This window comes from Lissotriton helveticus, chromosome 3_1, assembly GCF_964261635.1.
Source record: "Lissotriton helveticus chromosome 3_1, aLisHel1.1, whole genome shotgun sequence".
NCBI lineage: Eukaryota > Metazoa > Chordata > Amphibia > Caudata > Salamandridae > Lissotriton > Lissotriton helveticus.
Window position 1 is genome coordinate 1,321,574,407 of NC_136061.1, and position 12,599 is coordinate 1,321,587,005.

Here is a 12,599-nt window from a genome sequence, read left to right on the forward strand (position 1 = left end):
GACCCCCCCGGGTACGGTGCGTACACCCCATGATTGTAGGGGTACGGTGCATACACCCCGTGATTGCAGGGGAACGGTGCGTACACCCCATGATTGCAGAGGTATGGTGTGTGGGGGTATGGTGCGTACACCCCATGATTGCAGGGGTACGGTGCATATGTGATTGTGAGGCTCTCCGTACGAATCGCTCATATGCGACGTTTTCCATACGAATCGTGTTCTCATTCCCCGGCCCGGATCGTACTTGTCGGGTCGTACAGCATGTTTACGATTCGTACGGTTCACTGTGAAGGTCCGTGTCGTACAAATTTTCCTTCGCTTTTCATACGGTTCGCATACGATTCGATCGTATATTTTTCAAACTAATTGTACTACGCGATTCGGATGGAATTGTACGAGTTGTACGGAAAGGGCTACGGATTCGATTCAGTCGTACGATTGGTTTACCGAATCGGAATCGGCCCCTTGGTGTTTTTGTACACATTTTACAAGCTTACGGCAACCTTTTGTAGACACGGAGAGTAGGATTGCAAGTTAGTTGTCAAGAGCTTTGTGGACGCCTACAAAGTTATGACTGCACACCAAGGTTTGGTGCATTCAAGTAGGAATTCACAACCTCCTTATGGGTTGGATGTGTGGTGGTGTTGTGCAAGCACTGACCGTGTCCCTGGCCACACTGCCAGCACTCAGTGCTCAGGGGTTTGCTGGGGGCTACATTTACACCATCCCCCGGAAGGTGCACCTTCAGCTCATCTCTCCTGGATATTTTTGTTTGAACCTATGCTTCAGTAATATGGAACATGCGAATGGGCAAAGTGAGTGCATGAACTGCTTTGGACAACGCACCATGATATCAAGCAGGGCAGCTGAAAGTAAGTGATTCTGCTGTCTTTTCCTCACACCTATGGATTTACTGCACTTTGCACTTAATCCACCATGTGGTGCGGAATTTGCAGAATTCAACAAAGGGTCGCTTCTAGCTTAAATGGGTAAATGTTTACATCAAAATCATCACGTGATACTGCTCAGTTGAGGCCCTCCCAATGGTTTACAGTGACCTACCTTTCAGTTGGTGATTGTAATATCCAGGTATTAAACTGGTACTTTAAAAGTAATACTTTTTAATGTGTGTTAAAATGGCACAGTGGTGAGATAATACTGCCACTTAGTGTGCCACATGAGCCCACATGATTTGTCATGTAATGTGATAAACCACACCACATAATTGGGTCCTTTATTGCTTCATAACTCAAGAGAAGCTGCTTATCGAAGAAGCACACTTTGCTATTAGTTGGATTCTAACTTTGCTTCTATGCAATCACTGTTACAAAAGGAGTGCCACCGACTATTACAGCCCGTTCTAGTATCAAAAAGTACCCTATGAGCTGACACTGAACTTACACTTCCAGACACTTTTAGTAATTCAGCGTTGAGGCAAAAAACATCTTCTAAAGGATGAAGGTTGATTTAACACGGTTCATAAAAGATAAATTAGGCTGATTCAGATTCTCCACCTTTAATTCAGTTTTTTTGCTAACTGTACATCAGTTTGGTCCAAGGTGGAATGAAATGATATTGATGTCCACACTATCAACCAATAAAAATATTGCATTGAGTGCAAAACCCTTCAGTACATTGTCAGGTAAACATTATTATTCTTTTTTATTTTCATATCTACTTAAATGAACAAACATATGATGTAATGGTTAGGACAATAAAATGAAGGTAATATTACCATGTGATATAATGCAAGCAATGCACTGTTCAGCTAAACATGATGAACATGGGCATCCTAATTAAAAGCATTGAAAAGGTAGGTCTTCAGAATCCTTGAAACTCTAACAGGGACAAAATTATACATTGTGCCCCAGGGGTGCAAAAGGCGGTGGCATTCACTTTGTCTGACCAAGGGGCACAATGGTATTACAGACGGGGCCGCAGCCTCTTATGCTTCCCCTTCTGTAAAACTGAAGCACTATCACACATGTAGCGCCAGCACTATCATGAGAGGGCATTTACTCATTGTCATGGGGCACTACAGAAGAAATTATCCCATAATTGGGCATGAGGTCTCCTGATGCCCCCTCATGAGTTTTCAAAGAGCCACATCCATGAGGGATCATCTTGTTAGAAGTGGCATAAAAACAAAGGAAATGCAACATGGTTCACACTCACTGAGGGTTTTATAAAATGCAGGGCATGCCACAATGGTGTCAACATTACGAATTTCAAAATACTCTTGAATAAAAACACGAAAGTCAAAGGAAGACTGACATGCAGAAGCAAATATATAGTTTACATGCTAACATGTCCTTGTACAAATATATATATGGCAGTACTACGTTCCCTCTGCATAAAAGAATTCTACAACATCTTAGAGCTATAAAAAACATGATACTATTTTCCAAGTTGTCAGACAGTTTAGCGAATACCATGAGGGTAATGAGTTTTTGGTTGAAATTTGTGGTAGCACAGATACCCATGGACATAAAGGAGGGGACAGAGAGCAGGAACAAAGAGACTTGAAACACAGTTCATTCTGGTGATGCATAATAAGGAATCCCATGGCCTAAATTTGGTCGAAGAATTACGTACCCCTTTAAGTTGATTAAGAACGAGAACTTGGCAGGGAGATAGATGTCATTGCTAGATTAGAATATTGTTTGATTTAATCTTTTTAAGGGGTCAAGCAAAATGGTTTTTACAATAATTACCTACTGGCGTTCGCCAATAGGTATATATAGTTAGGATTTTTTCTCTATGGGATTTTTGAAAATTCTATGTCTAATAACTTTGGCGTTTGTGGACGGAATTGGCTGAAATTTTCAGGAAAATGGCATATTTTGTTTCTGAGCAGCCCTTGAAAATTTGGGGGGGGTTCGTCAAGGGGGGGCCGAGAAAAAAGGGGGGTCCCAAAACGTGTTTTTAACATTGAGTTTTCCATAGGGCGGTTGGCCTCACTTTTAGCCCGAACGGCTGAATGGATTTGCACGAAACTTGGCAAAATTGTAGGGACTGGTAGCCCGATGTGCCTTTGCTAGGTCTCAATATATGTGCTTCAGTGGATTTTGAGAAATTAACGTTCAAAAAAAGATATATATCTGTAACAGTGGACCGGGCAGCGCTCCGGTTTGCGGACTTTTCGCGGTACGGAGCTTTGTGAAGCGAAGCTGATTGGTTCTCCGGCGTCTGTGAACATTCCAAACAGTCCGTAGCGGCCGCCATCTTGTCTCTCGGTAGGATCGAGAGACAAGAGGAGGCGAAAGCGAAGGGGCAAATGACCATAAGGGGCCATAGTAGATCCTCGCTGACCCCCTAGGTTTGATGTGGAGGTTTTAAAAGGGCCCCGCGGGGCAAAAAAAAAAAATAATAATAATAATCGAACGGCTGAATGGATTTGCACGAAACTTGGTAAAATATTAGGGACTGGTAGCCCGATGTGCCTTTGCTAGGTCTCAATATATGTGCTCCAGTGGATTTTGAGAAATTAACGTTCAAAAAAAGATATATATCTGTAACAGCGCTCCGCTTCGCGTAACGGAGGTTTGCGAAGCTGATTGGTTCTCCGGCGTCTGTAAACATTGCAAACAGTCCGTAGCGGCCGCCATCTTGTCTCTCGGTAGGATCGAGAGAAAAGAGGAGGCCAAAGCGAAGGGGCAAATGACCATAAGGGGGCATAGTAGATCCTCCTTGACCTCTTAGGTTTGATGTGGAGGTTTTAAAAGGGCCCCGCGGGGCAAAAAATAATAATAATAATAATAATCGAACGGCTGAATGGATTTGCACGAAACTTGGCAAAATTGTAGGGACTGGTAGCTCGATGTGCCTTTGCTAGGTCTCAATATATGTGCTTCAGTGGATTTTGAGAAATTAACGTTCAAAAACAAGATATATATCTCTAACAGCGCTCCGCTTCGCGGAGATAAAATTATCTCTGTATTACCTAGCTGTTGCTAACACCAGTTAGCGACGGCTAGTAGGAGATAGCGACCATCTTGGGCCCCACTTTGCATGTGAGTGATATTTATCACTAATGACATGCAAAGTGGGCATGCCAAGATGTTAGCGACTGGAAACAGTCGCTAACATCGCTATCTCCTATTACCAACTTTTGGAAATATTCGCGATAAGCGCGAATATCTCCAAAAGCTACCACCTGCCCTGAGCAGTTCTTAGCCATGTTATCCAATGGGAGGTGGATAACATGGCTAAGAGCATTAGCTCGGTAATGCATGAATATCGCTGAGTTTTCAGCGATATTAATGCATTGCGGTCGTTTTTTATCGTATTTGCGATAAACCTTGATAATAGCAAGGTTTATCTGCGATAATTTCTGAAGATGCTTAGCGGTAAAAAATTCGTTGCTAAGCATCATTAGGGATAAATATCGCTTAACTTTGGTAATATGCCCCAACGTCTGTTAACGTTCGATTCGAAGGAAATCAGGAAGTGTTGAAAAACATTGTCTGCGCCATCTTGCCTTTTTTCAAATGCCACACTTTTGTCGTGCACGGCAGTCATTTTAGATGCCTTGACCAGACCCACTCTCTGCACGCTGTCGATCCTTAGCATGGCTCCCCACCCTCGCAAGCATCTCCCCCAGGCAGTGGTCACCCCCGCTCTCTGTCTTATGCATGGGTAATAAACCACCCCCCATCTGCGCTGCTCTTCCCTGAGAATCACACCCTGTGCCCGCCCGACACCTCCCTTTCGCCCTATTCACTACCGCACCCTCTGACACTCCTTTTCCTCTGTGTCCGATTGTCCAGGCCGGTCCTAGGGTATCAGCTAGCCCTGCAGATGTAGTTTATGGCCCCAGCTGTAAAGAATCACCCCTCTTCAAAGGAGTTATAGTAGATCAAGGCCCACACTCGATGAGATCCGTCACAGCAGACGCGTTCCTATTATCTGAAAACCATCCTGTATTGTGATTGGGAAGGGGACCGAGCCTGAAGCGGAAGATTCCAGGGATGACTCTTTGTACATCAAAGTTTTTACAATTATGTGTCACATTAAAAATATATAGCACTCCAACAAAGTAGTAAGATTATAAAACTTTAATAACTTATAAATATATACAAGAAAACAAAAACAGTAATAACATATAAACATTTTTAGGGAAAAACAACGAAGTAGCGGTCGGCTGTGCGAATAGTCCCAACGCAGCACAACGTCCAGATTTCACTGATTTCGGAATCCGGCGTGGGGCGTCGCGGGGGGTGGGTCATCAGTAGCAAACTGTTGTGCGAATAGTTCCAAGGCAGCAGAACGATGGCACCAAGGTGATGTCCAGTAAGTTGCCGCACTGGTTTTGGTATCCTACAATGCTGCTCTGAATAACGGCGTGGGGCGCCCCGGGGGAGGCGGCATGAACGGGCCTCTCCAGGTGGAGTCTCGTATGTTGTAGTGGGGCGCCCCTTTACCGTTTCAGTTGCCATTCCATCCGCTTTTGGTCCACTGTGTCAAAAGCCGCAATTCAGCTGAGTTGCGCCCACTCTTGCGGTGCAGCGTTAGGCGGCTGTCACAGGATTCTCAAAATGGCGGCAGGCTGTTTCCTTTTTGGGCCTGGTCCACTGAAATGGCCCTGGGACACCTTGGAAATCGGACGCTTGTCTGCTAGGTCTTGGACCCCATTCTCGAAAGCGTCCCCTCCACCTTGAGGATTCATCAAAAGTTTTGGGGGCCCCCGACTCCTGCAGGCTTCTGGTGGGGAGCGGCTGCCATGATTGCTCGCGGAATGACTACGACGGAGCCACGAGATGGTGGTGCTTTCATGGTGACGCCAGCTTCAGTCTGAAACATCCAGAAACAAGGTGGGGCTTTCATCGTTTGGGGAAAAAAAAAAGTTTTCATCCAATGAAAAGTGTTGTTTTTAGGTCATATGATCAAGCCTTCCATCATTAGGAAACCAAAAGTAAAATGAACCAATGAAAAGTTTTATAAACAAGTCACATGACCTGTTATGCGGCATAGGGTATAAAATGCGGAGAAAATACGTTGGCACGTGAGGCGGCGTCAGTAGCGGACCGATGTGCGAATAGGCCGAAGGCAACACAACGCGACAAGATCCGGATGGCACCGAGGTGGTGTCCAGCAAGTTGCAGCACTGGTGTGGCCATCCTACAATGCTGAAAGTCGGCGTGGGGCGCCCTGTTGGCCTGTGAGTTCGCGTCAGTAGCGGACCGATGTGCGAATAGGCCGAAGGCAGCACAACGCGCCAAGATCCGGATGGCACCGAGGTGGTGTCTAGTAAGGTGCACTGGTGTGGTCATCCTACAATGTTGAAAGTCGGCGTGGGGCGCCCCGTTGGCCTGTGAGATGGCGTCAGTAGCGGACCGATGTGCGAATGGGGCCAAAGGCAGCGCAACAATGTTTTCTGAATAGAAGACACCACAAGGCGCTGAGATGCCAAGATCCGGATGGCACCGAGGTGGTGTCTAGCAAGTTGTGGCACTGGTGTGGCCATCCTACAATGGTAAAAGTCGGCGTGGGGCACCCTGTTGGCCTGTGAGATGGCGTCAGTAGCGGACCGATGTGCGAATGGGGCCAAAGGCAGCGCAACAATATTTTCTGTATGGAAGATACCACTAGGCGTTGAGATGCCAAGATCCGGATGGCACCGAGGTGATGTCTAGCAAGTTGCTGTACTGGTGTGGCCATCCTACAATGCTGAAACTCGGCGTGGGGCGCCCCGTTGGCCTGTGAGGTGGCGTCAGTAGCGGACCGATGTGTGAATAGGCCGGAACCAGCACAAGGCGCCAAGATCCGGATGGCACCGTGGTGGTTTCATAGTTGAGAGGCACTTCATCTGCAGTGGGGCGCCGAGATCCGGATGGCACCGAGGTGATGTCTAGCAAGTTGCTGTACTGGTGTGGTCATCCTACAATGCTGAAGTTCGGCGTGGGGCGCCCCATTAGCCTGTGAGATGGCGTCAGTAGCGGACCGATGTGCGAATGGGGCAAAGGTAGCGCAAGAATATTTTCTGAATAGAAGACACCACAAGGCGCTGAGATTCGGTTACCACCGAGGTGATGTCTAGCAAGTTGCCGCACTGGTGTGGCCATCCTACAATACTGCTCCGAATAACGGCGTGGGGTGCCCGAAGGGGGGGGGGGTGGGAGGCGGCGTGAACGGGCCTTCCTAGGTGGAGGCTCGTCTGCTGTAGTGGGGCGCCCCTTTACCGTTTCAGTTGCCATTCAGCTGAGTTTCGGCCGCTCTTGATGCTACAGCGACAGGCGGCTGCAACAGGACTCTCAAAATGGCGGCCTGTTCTTTGGATTTGGGCCTGGTCTACTAAAATGGCCCTGGGACACTTTAGAACTCGGACGCTCGATTTTTTTTTTCCTTTCCTGTACATGCAAAAAAAGGTAAATTCCCGGTACGTTACACGCTTCATCTGCCACGATGTACTCTCCAGAGGAACCGAAAAAAAATATAGTTATGGTAACTATACCATGCATCGTCATATGGAGAGGTGGCACCAATTAATTATAGTGCTGCATAAAAGAGAGATTTGGAGGAGAACCCCCGACCTGCCAGTACATTCATCAAAGAAGTGGCACTGACAGCATCAGAGGCAAGGGAAATGGTCCCAAATATTTAGAACTTTGGACAGATTAAAATGACATGTTTAGATTGTGGCAAATTAATTTCATGTGGACAGATGAGTGTTACTCTAATAAATACAGCATATGAACATCATCATAGTCGATGGTTGGTAGAGACATTTTGACTATATCCTGGACCTGCCCGTCCTCGCCCAAAATGGCGCCGGAATAAATGGGACTCGTAACTCCTTGTTGTGTACTGGTTGCAGAACCTTGAAATCACGAGATACGTATGCAGTTTTGAAGCATATGGCGGGCGGGGACGAGAATTGATTGAATATTTCGACATCCCTATTGATATTAAGTTCTGATGTGTTATTGATTACTGTACTATTGAAAGTTCGAATTAACGTCACCCATGGTACTTGCCCGCAAATGTATATCTAGATAATTTTATTGTAACTGGCCCTGTCGTATTTTAATTATAAAATGTACGTCCACCGATTCCGCAACTGTTAGACACCTTAGTTCTTGCAACCTAATGGCCCGCCCGTTACGTTCCTCTACAGTGTAAATGTCTACTCATCATATACGATTACAGTTTGCTCCGTGGCCGGCCCACGTGGTTATAGGCTCGTATTTGTATAATGAAATTTTCACAATAAAGGTTTTTAAAAGAAAACATGGTAGTAGTATATACATTGGTAAAGTTTTTAATAATAGTCACTGTTTTAGAATCATTAAAAGGCAACTGAAATAAAGCAGACCAATTACATGAAGGGTAAAAGGTATAATACGCAGGAACGCAGTAAAGATAAATGGTCAAGGGCTGTTGTGTTTTCTACTCCTGCAACATAAAGTGATCGATAAGAATCTCATATTCAGGCGTATCGGCGACTAAGACAGCAGGTCGACCCTCTTTTGCTCAACGGCTCCGTCATGGGACGAAGAAACGCTCTTTTTCTCGAAAAAAGAATATATTTTACTTGCAGGACAGTTGTAAATTTTCCGGGAAAGTACATTAGCCTGGAACATTATAACATATATTTAAGAAAAAATAATGTTCGGAAGTAAAAAAAAGCGTAATTTTTAGGTCATATGACCAAGCCTTTCATCATTAGAATAAGAAAAGTAAAATGAACCAATGAAAAGTTTTATTAACAAGTCACATGACTTGTTATGCTTACGTTACGCGCTGCGCGTCGCGCCCCGGATGACTTCCGGATGCGCTAACGCGGCGCGTCATATGACGCATTACGCGACAACGCAGGTCCAGAATATAGTCAAAATGTCTCCACCAACCAGCGGTCGGAACACAACCCCTTTCAGCAGGCTAAATAGTTCTGTTAAATGACAACAGAAGGGACAGGCAACAAGAACCATCAGTCAAAGAGGGGAGGGCTAGTTCTTCTCTACCGGGTTACATTGGGGCGCTACCGGAACTGATCGAATTGGTAGTCTACAGTGTTTCTGGATGTTTCAGACTGAAGCTGGGGTTAGCATGAGAGCACCACCATTTCGTAGCTCCGTCGTGGCCATTCCGCAACCAATCATGGCAGCCGCTCTTTATCGTTATTTTGGGCGGGGTGGGTGGCGGAGTCGAGCTGTTTTGCAGCCATCATTGTGTGGAGTTTAGTTCATCTCACTAGTTTTGTATTTGTCATGAGGGGTTGTTCCTAATGTTTCTATTTTAGCGAGGTCAAAAAGAGATCCCATTAGTGGCCTACTGATTTTGCTCGATTCCTTTTCTTTTTTTTTTACACGATTTTTCGTTATCTGCAAAGACTAAACAGAGTATTGCGACTCTGTGTTTGTTTGTAAATAGAGAAGGAACCAAAGAGAACCAATTCTAAAACAGTAAATGCTTGGATAACAATCAATCAAATGGAGAGAGAAGCAGGCACGACGTATTACAACGGGGGCAAAGGCCTGCGTTAACTACCTTTCACTATCTGCAAAGAGAGAGTACTCCTAATAGAAATGAGGGGGGGGGAGCACCATTCAAAGCAGATCAGTGTGCATAAACACGAAAATGTTTTCACTTACCACGTACTTGACATTCGACAGCTTATGATATTTGCTATTAAAAAACCATTGAAATTCACTGAAAAAACCATAGGTTATAGACCATATATAGTTAGGAATTAGCATTTACAAAACCTTGAAAATTCACTGAAAAAACCATAGGTTATAGACCATATATAGTTAGGAATTAGCATTTAAAAAACCTTATTTTACTCACACAAAACCATTGAAATTCCATATATAGTTAGTTGCACTAACTATATATCGCGCACCCGCAATCCACTGCTGATGATGTCACATATTACATCATTCATGACATGGTCAGTGACATCACTGATGACATCACTGATGACATCTCAAATGACATCACTGATGACATCACTGATGACATCTCATTTGACATCAATGACCACATCACTGATGATATCATTCATGTGACAATACAATGCATCTCCTCACATTTTAATATAACCTCTGTTTCACCCAGTGTTAAATACAGAGTATAATTTTTGAAACCATTGACACACCAATACTAGTTACTACATACGCACTCACTGATTCCTACGTCTACACACACCTTCACTCATTCACCCATACAATCATTCATACATACAATCACTCATCTTTACAACACTATCATATGCACTCATACACCTATACAGACACTCACAGTCTGCCACTCATCCATGGAGTTACTCACACACCTAGTCAGTCCTGTAAAGAATCAATCACACTTCCATTTTCTTGTCTATACAGTTAAACATAGAGCACCTTACATTTTCAAACATATACTAACACATACTTACCTTCTTATACAATCATTGATACAAGTACACATTGATCTGCACAGAGTCATACACCTCCCAGCCAGCCACACACACACTCAGTCTCCCATACAAATACTTGGGCAATCAATCAATAACCCATATAGTTACTCATATAGCTACTGATCAACACATGCAGCAGTTTATAGAACAACAGACATAATGATGCACAAATTAAGACAGTTTAGTCACTAACCCATGCACTCAGTGAGACACATTTAATCACTCAGTCATACAGTCAGTCATGCACCTACTAAATCCTTCATCCAGACACTTACACATCCACTCATTCTTCAATATGTAAGACATATTTAAACTTTACAGAAACAAAAAATCACTGGATGTTGTTATCAGTCATGTCATCAGTGATGTCATTTGAGATGTCATCAGTGATGTCATCAGTGATGTCACTGACCATGTCATGAATGATGTAATATGTGACATCATCAGCAGTGGATTGCGGGTGCGCGATATATAGTTAGTGCAACTAACTATATATGGAATTTCAATGGTTTTGTGTGAGTAAAATAAGGTTTTTTAAATGCTAATTCCTAACTATATATGGTCTATAACCTATGGTTTTTTCAGTCAATTTTCAAGGTTTTGTAAATGCTAATTCCTAACTATATATGGTCTATAACCTATGGTTTTTTCAGTGAATATGATATATAGTTTGGTGTATTGTTTTATTCCAGAAGCCACCTTCACTTGTACTACATCTGGATATGGACCACTGGGGTAGAATTACATATTTTGAGGGGATTTTCCTTAGCCACATGAAGGTTCTGTGGTAAAAGGGGAGGTGCAATACAGTATCAGCATTATGATGAAATACATTAAGGTTAAGGACAATGGTGATACTGATATGTGGGAGATTTAATTATAAATATTATGTTTATAAATAAAAGAGAAGTATTTGCAAAGATGTTAGTATTGAGCTCTTGAGACAATTACTGGCTGAATTAATCTGTGACAAAATATTTTACCGTTTATAAAGCAGCACTATTATCATTTGAAAGTTATACTGCATAGGTTTAATCATGAGCTTTTTACTGGCAGATTGGAGATGTACACCCTGTTAAGACTGATTATATGTATTTGAAGAAATGTATTAAGTATGAAACAGAGAAAGATTAAATGAAACTGCTATTAAGCTACCTTGGCATTAATTCACTTTACAGGGTATGCATGATTATTTTAATGGTTTGAAATTTAATTTCTTTTTATGACTGCTTCATTTGAACAGTATTATTTGAATGAGTTATACATTGTTAAATTGTATTCACAATACACAAGCAATGATCATATCATGTTATAGATGGTGCTGGTTGCCGCACATTGGGTGTTAGTCATTTCTTCATGTTTTTGTATATAGTTCATGAATTGCAATGATGACCGTATCGCCCACAAGATTGCTGTGAGCAGCCAAAACATGTAGATGTGTCTGTCAGCCTGAATAAAACTTTGCAGCAGCCACAGGAGTGCAAATTTGTTCCTTACCTGGAGCACACCAGTAGCCGCAGTCTTATACATAATCTATATCTATATATATATATATATATATATATATATATATATATATATATATGCATATATATATATATATATATATATATATATATATATATATATATATATATTCACAGAAAAAACCATAGGTTTCAGGGGTGTTATAGTTAGCCAGACATTCTCCTCGTTAAAACCATAGAAATTCCTCCGTTATAGTTAGTTCTGCAAACTAAAACTCACGCACCCTCAATGCACTGCTGATGATGTCACATATTACATGATTCATGACATGGTCAGTGACATCACTGATGACATCACTGATGACATCTCAAATGACATCACTGATGACATCATCCAGTGAATGTGGTTTAGTTTGAAATTTAAATATGTATTATGTATATATACCAATCTGCATTGAAGATTGAGTGGATATATAACTGTCTGGATGGAGATTTAGTAGCTGTCTGACTGTCTGTTTAAGTGAGTAATTAAAAGTGTCTCACTTAATACATGGATTAGTAACTAAACTACGTGAATGTGTGCATCACTATCTCTGTTGTTGTATAACATGCTGCATCAGTTGGTCACTAACTACATGAGTGTGTATTTTAGTTGCTGATTAGTTGGTTGAGTATTTGTATGGGACACTGAGTTTGTGTGTGGTTGGATGGGGTGTGTGTACCTCTATGTATAC

General features: G+C 42.9%; 1 protein-coding gene across 1 annotated transcript in view; it reads right to left on the bottom strand.

Moving 5' to 3' along the window:
• BARX2 (BARX homeobox 2) overlaps window positions 1-12,599 on the bottom strand; it is a 166,158-nt gene that overhangs the window by 43,364 nt on the left and 110,195 nt on the right. The window lies entirely within an intron of this gene.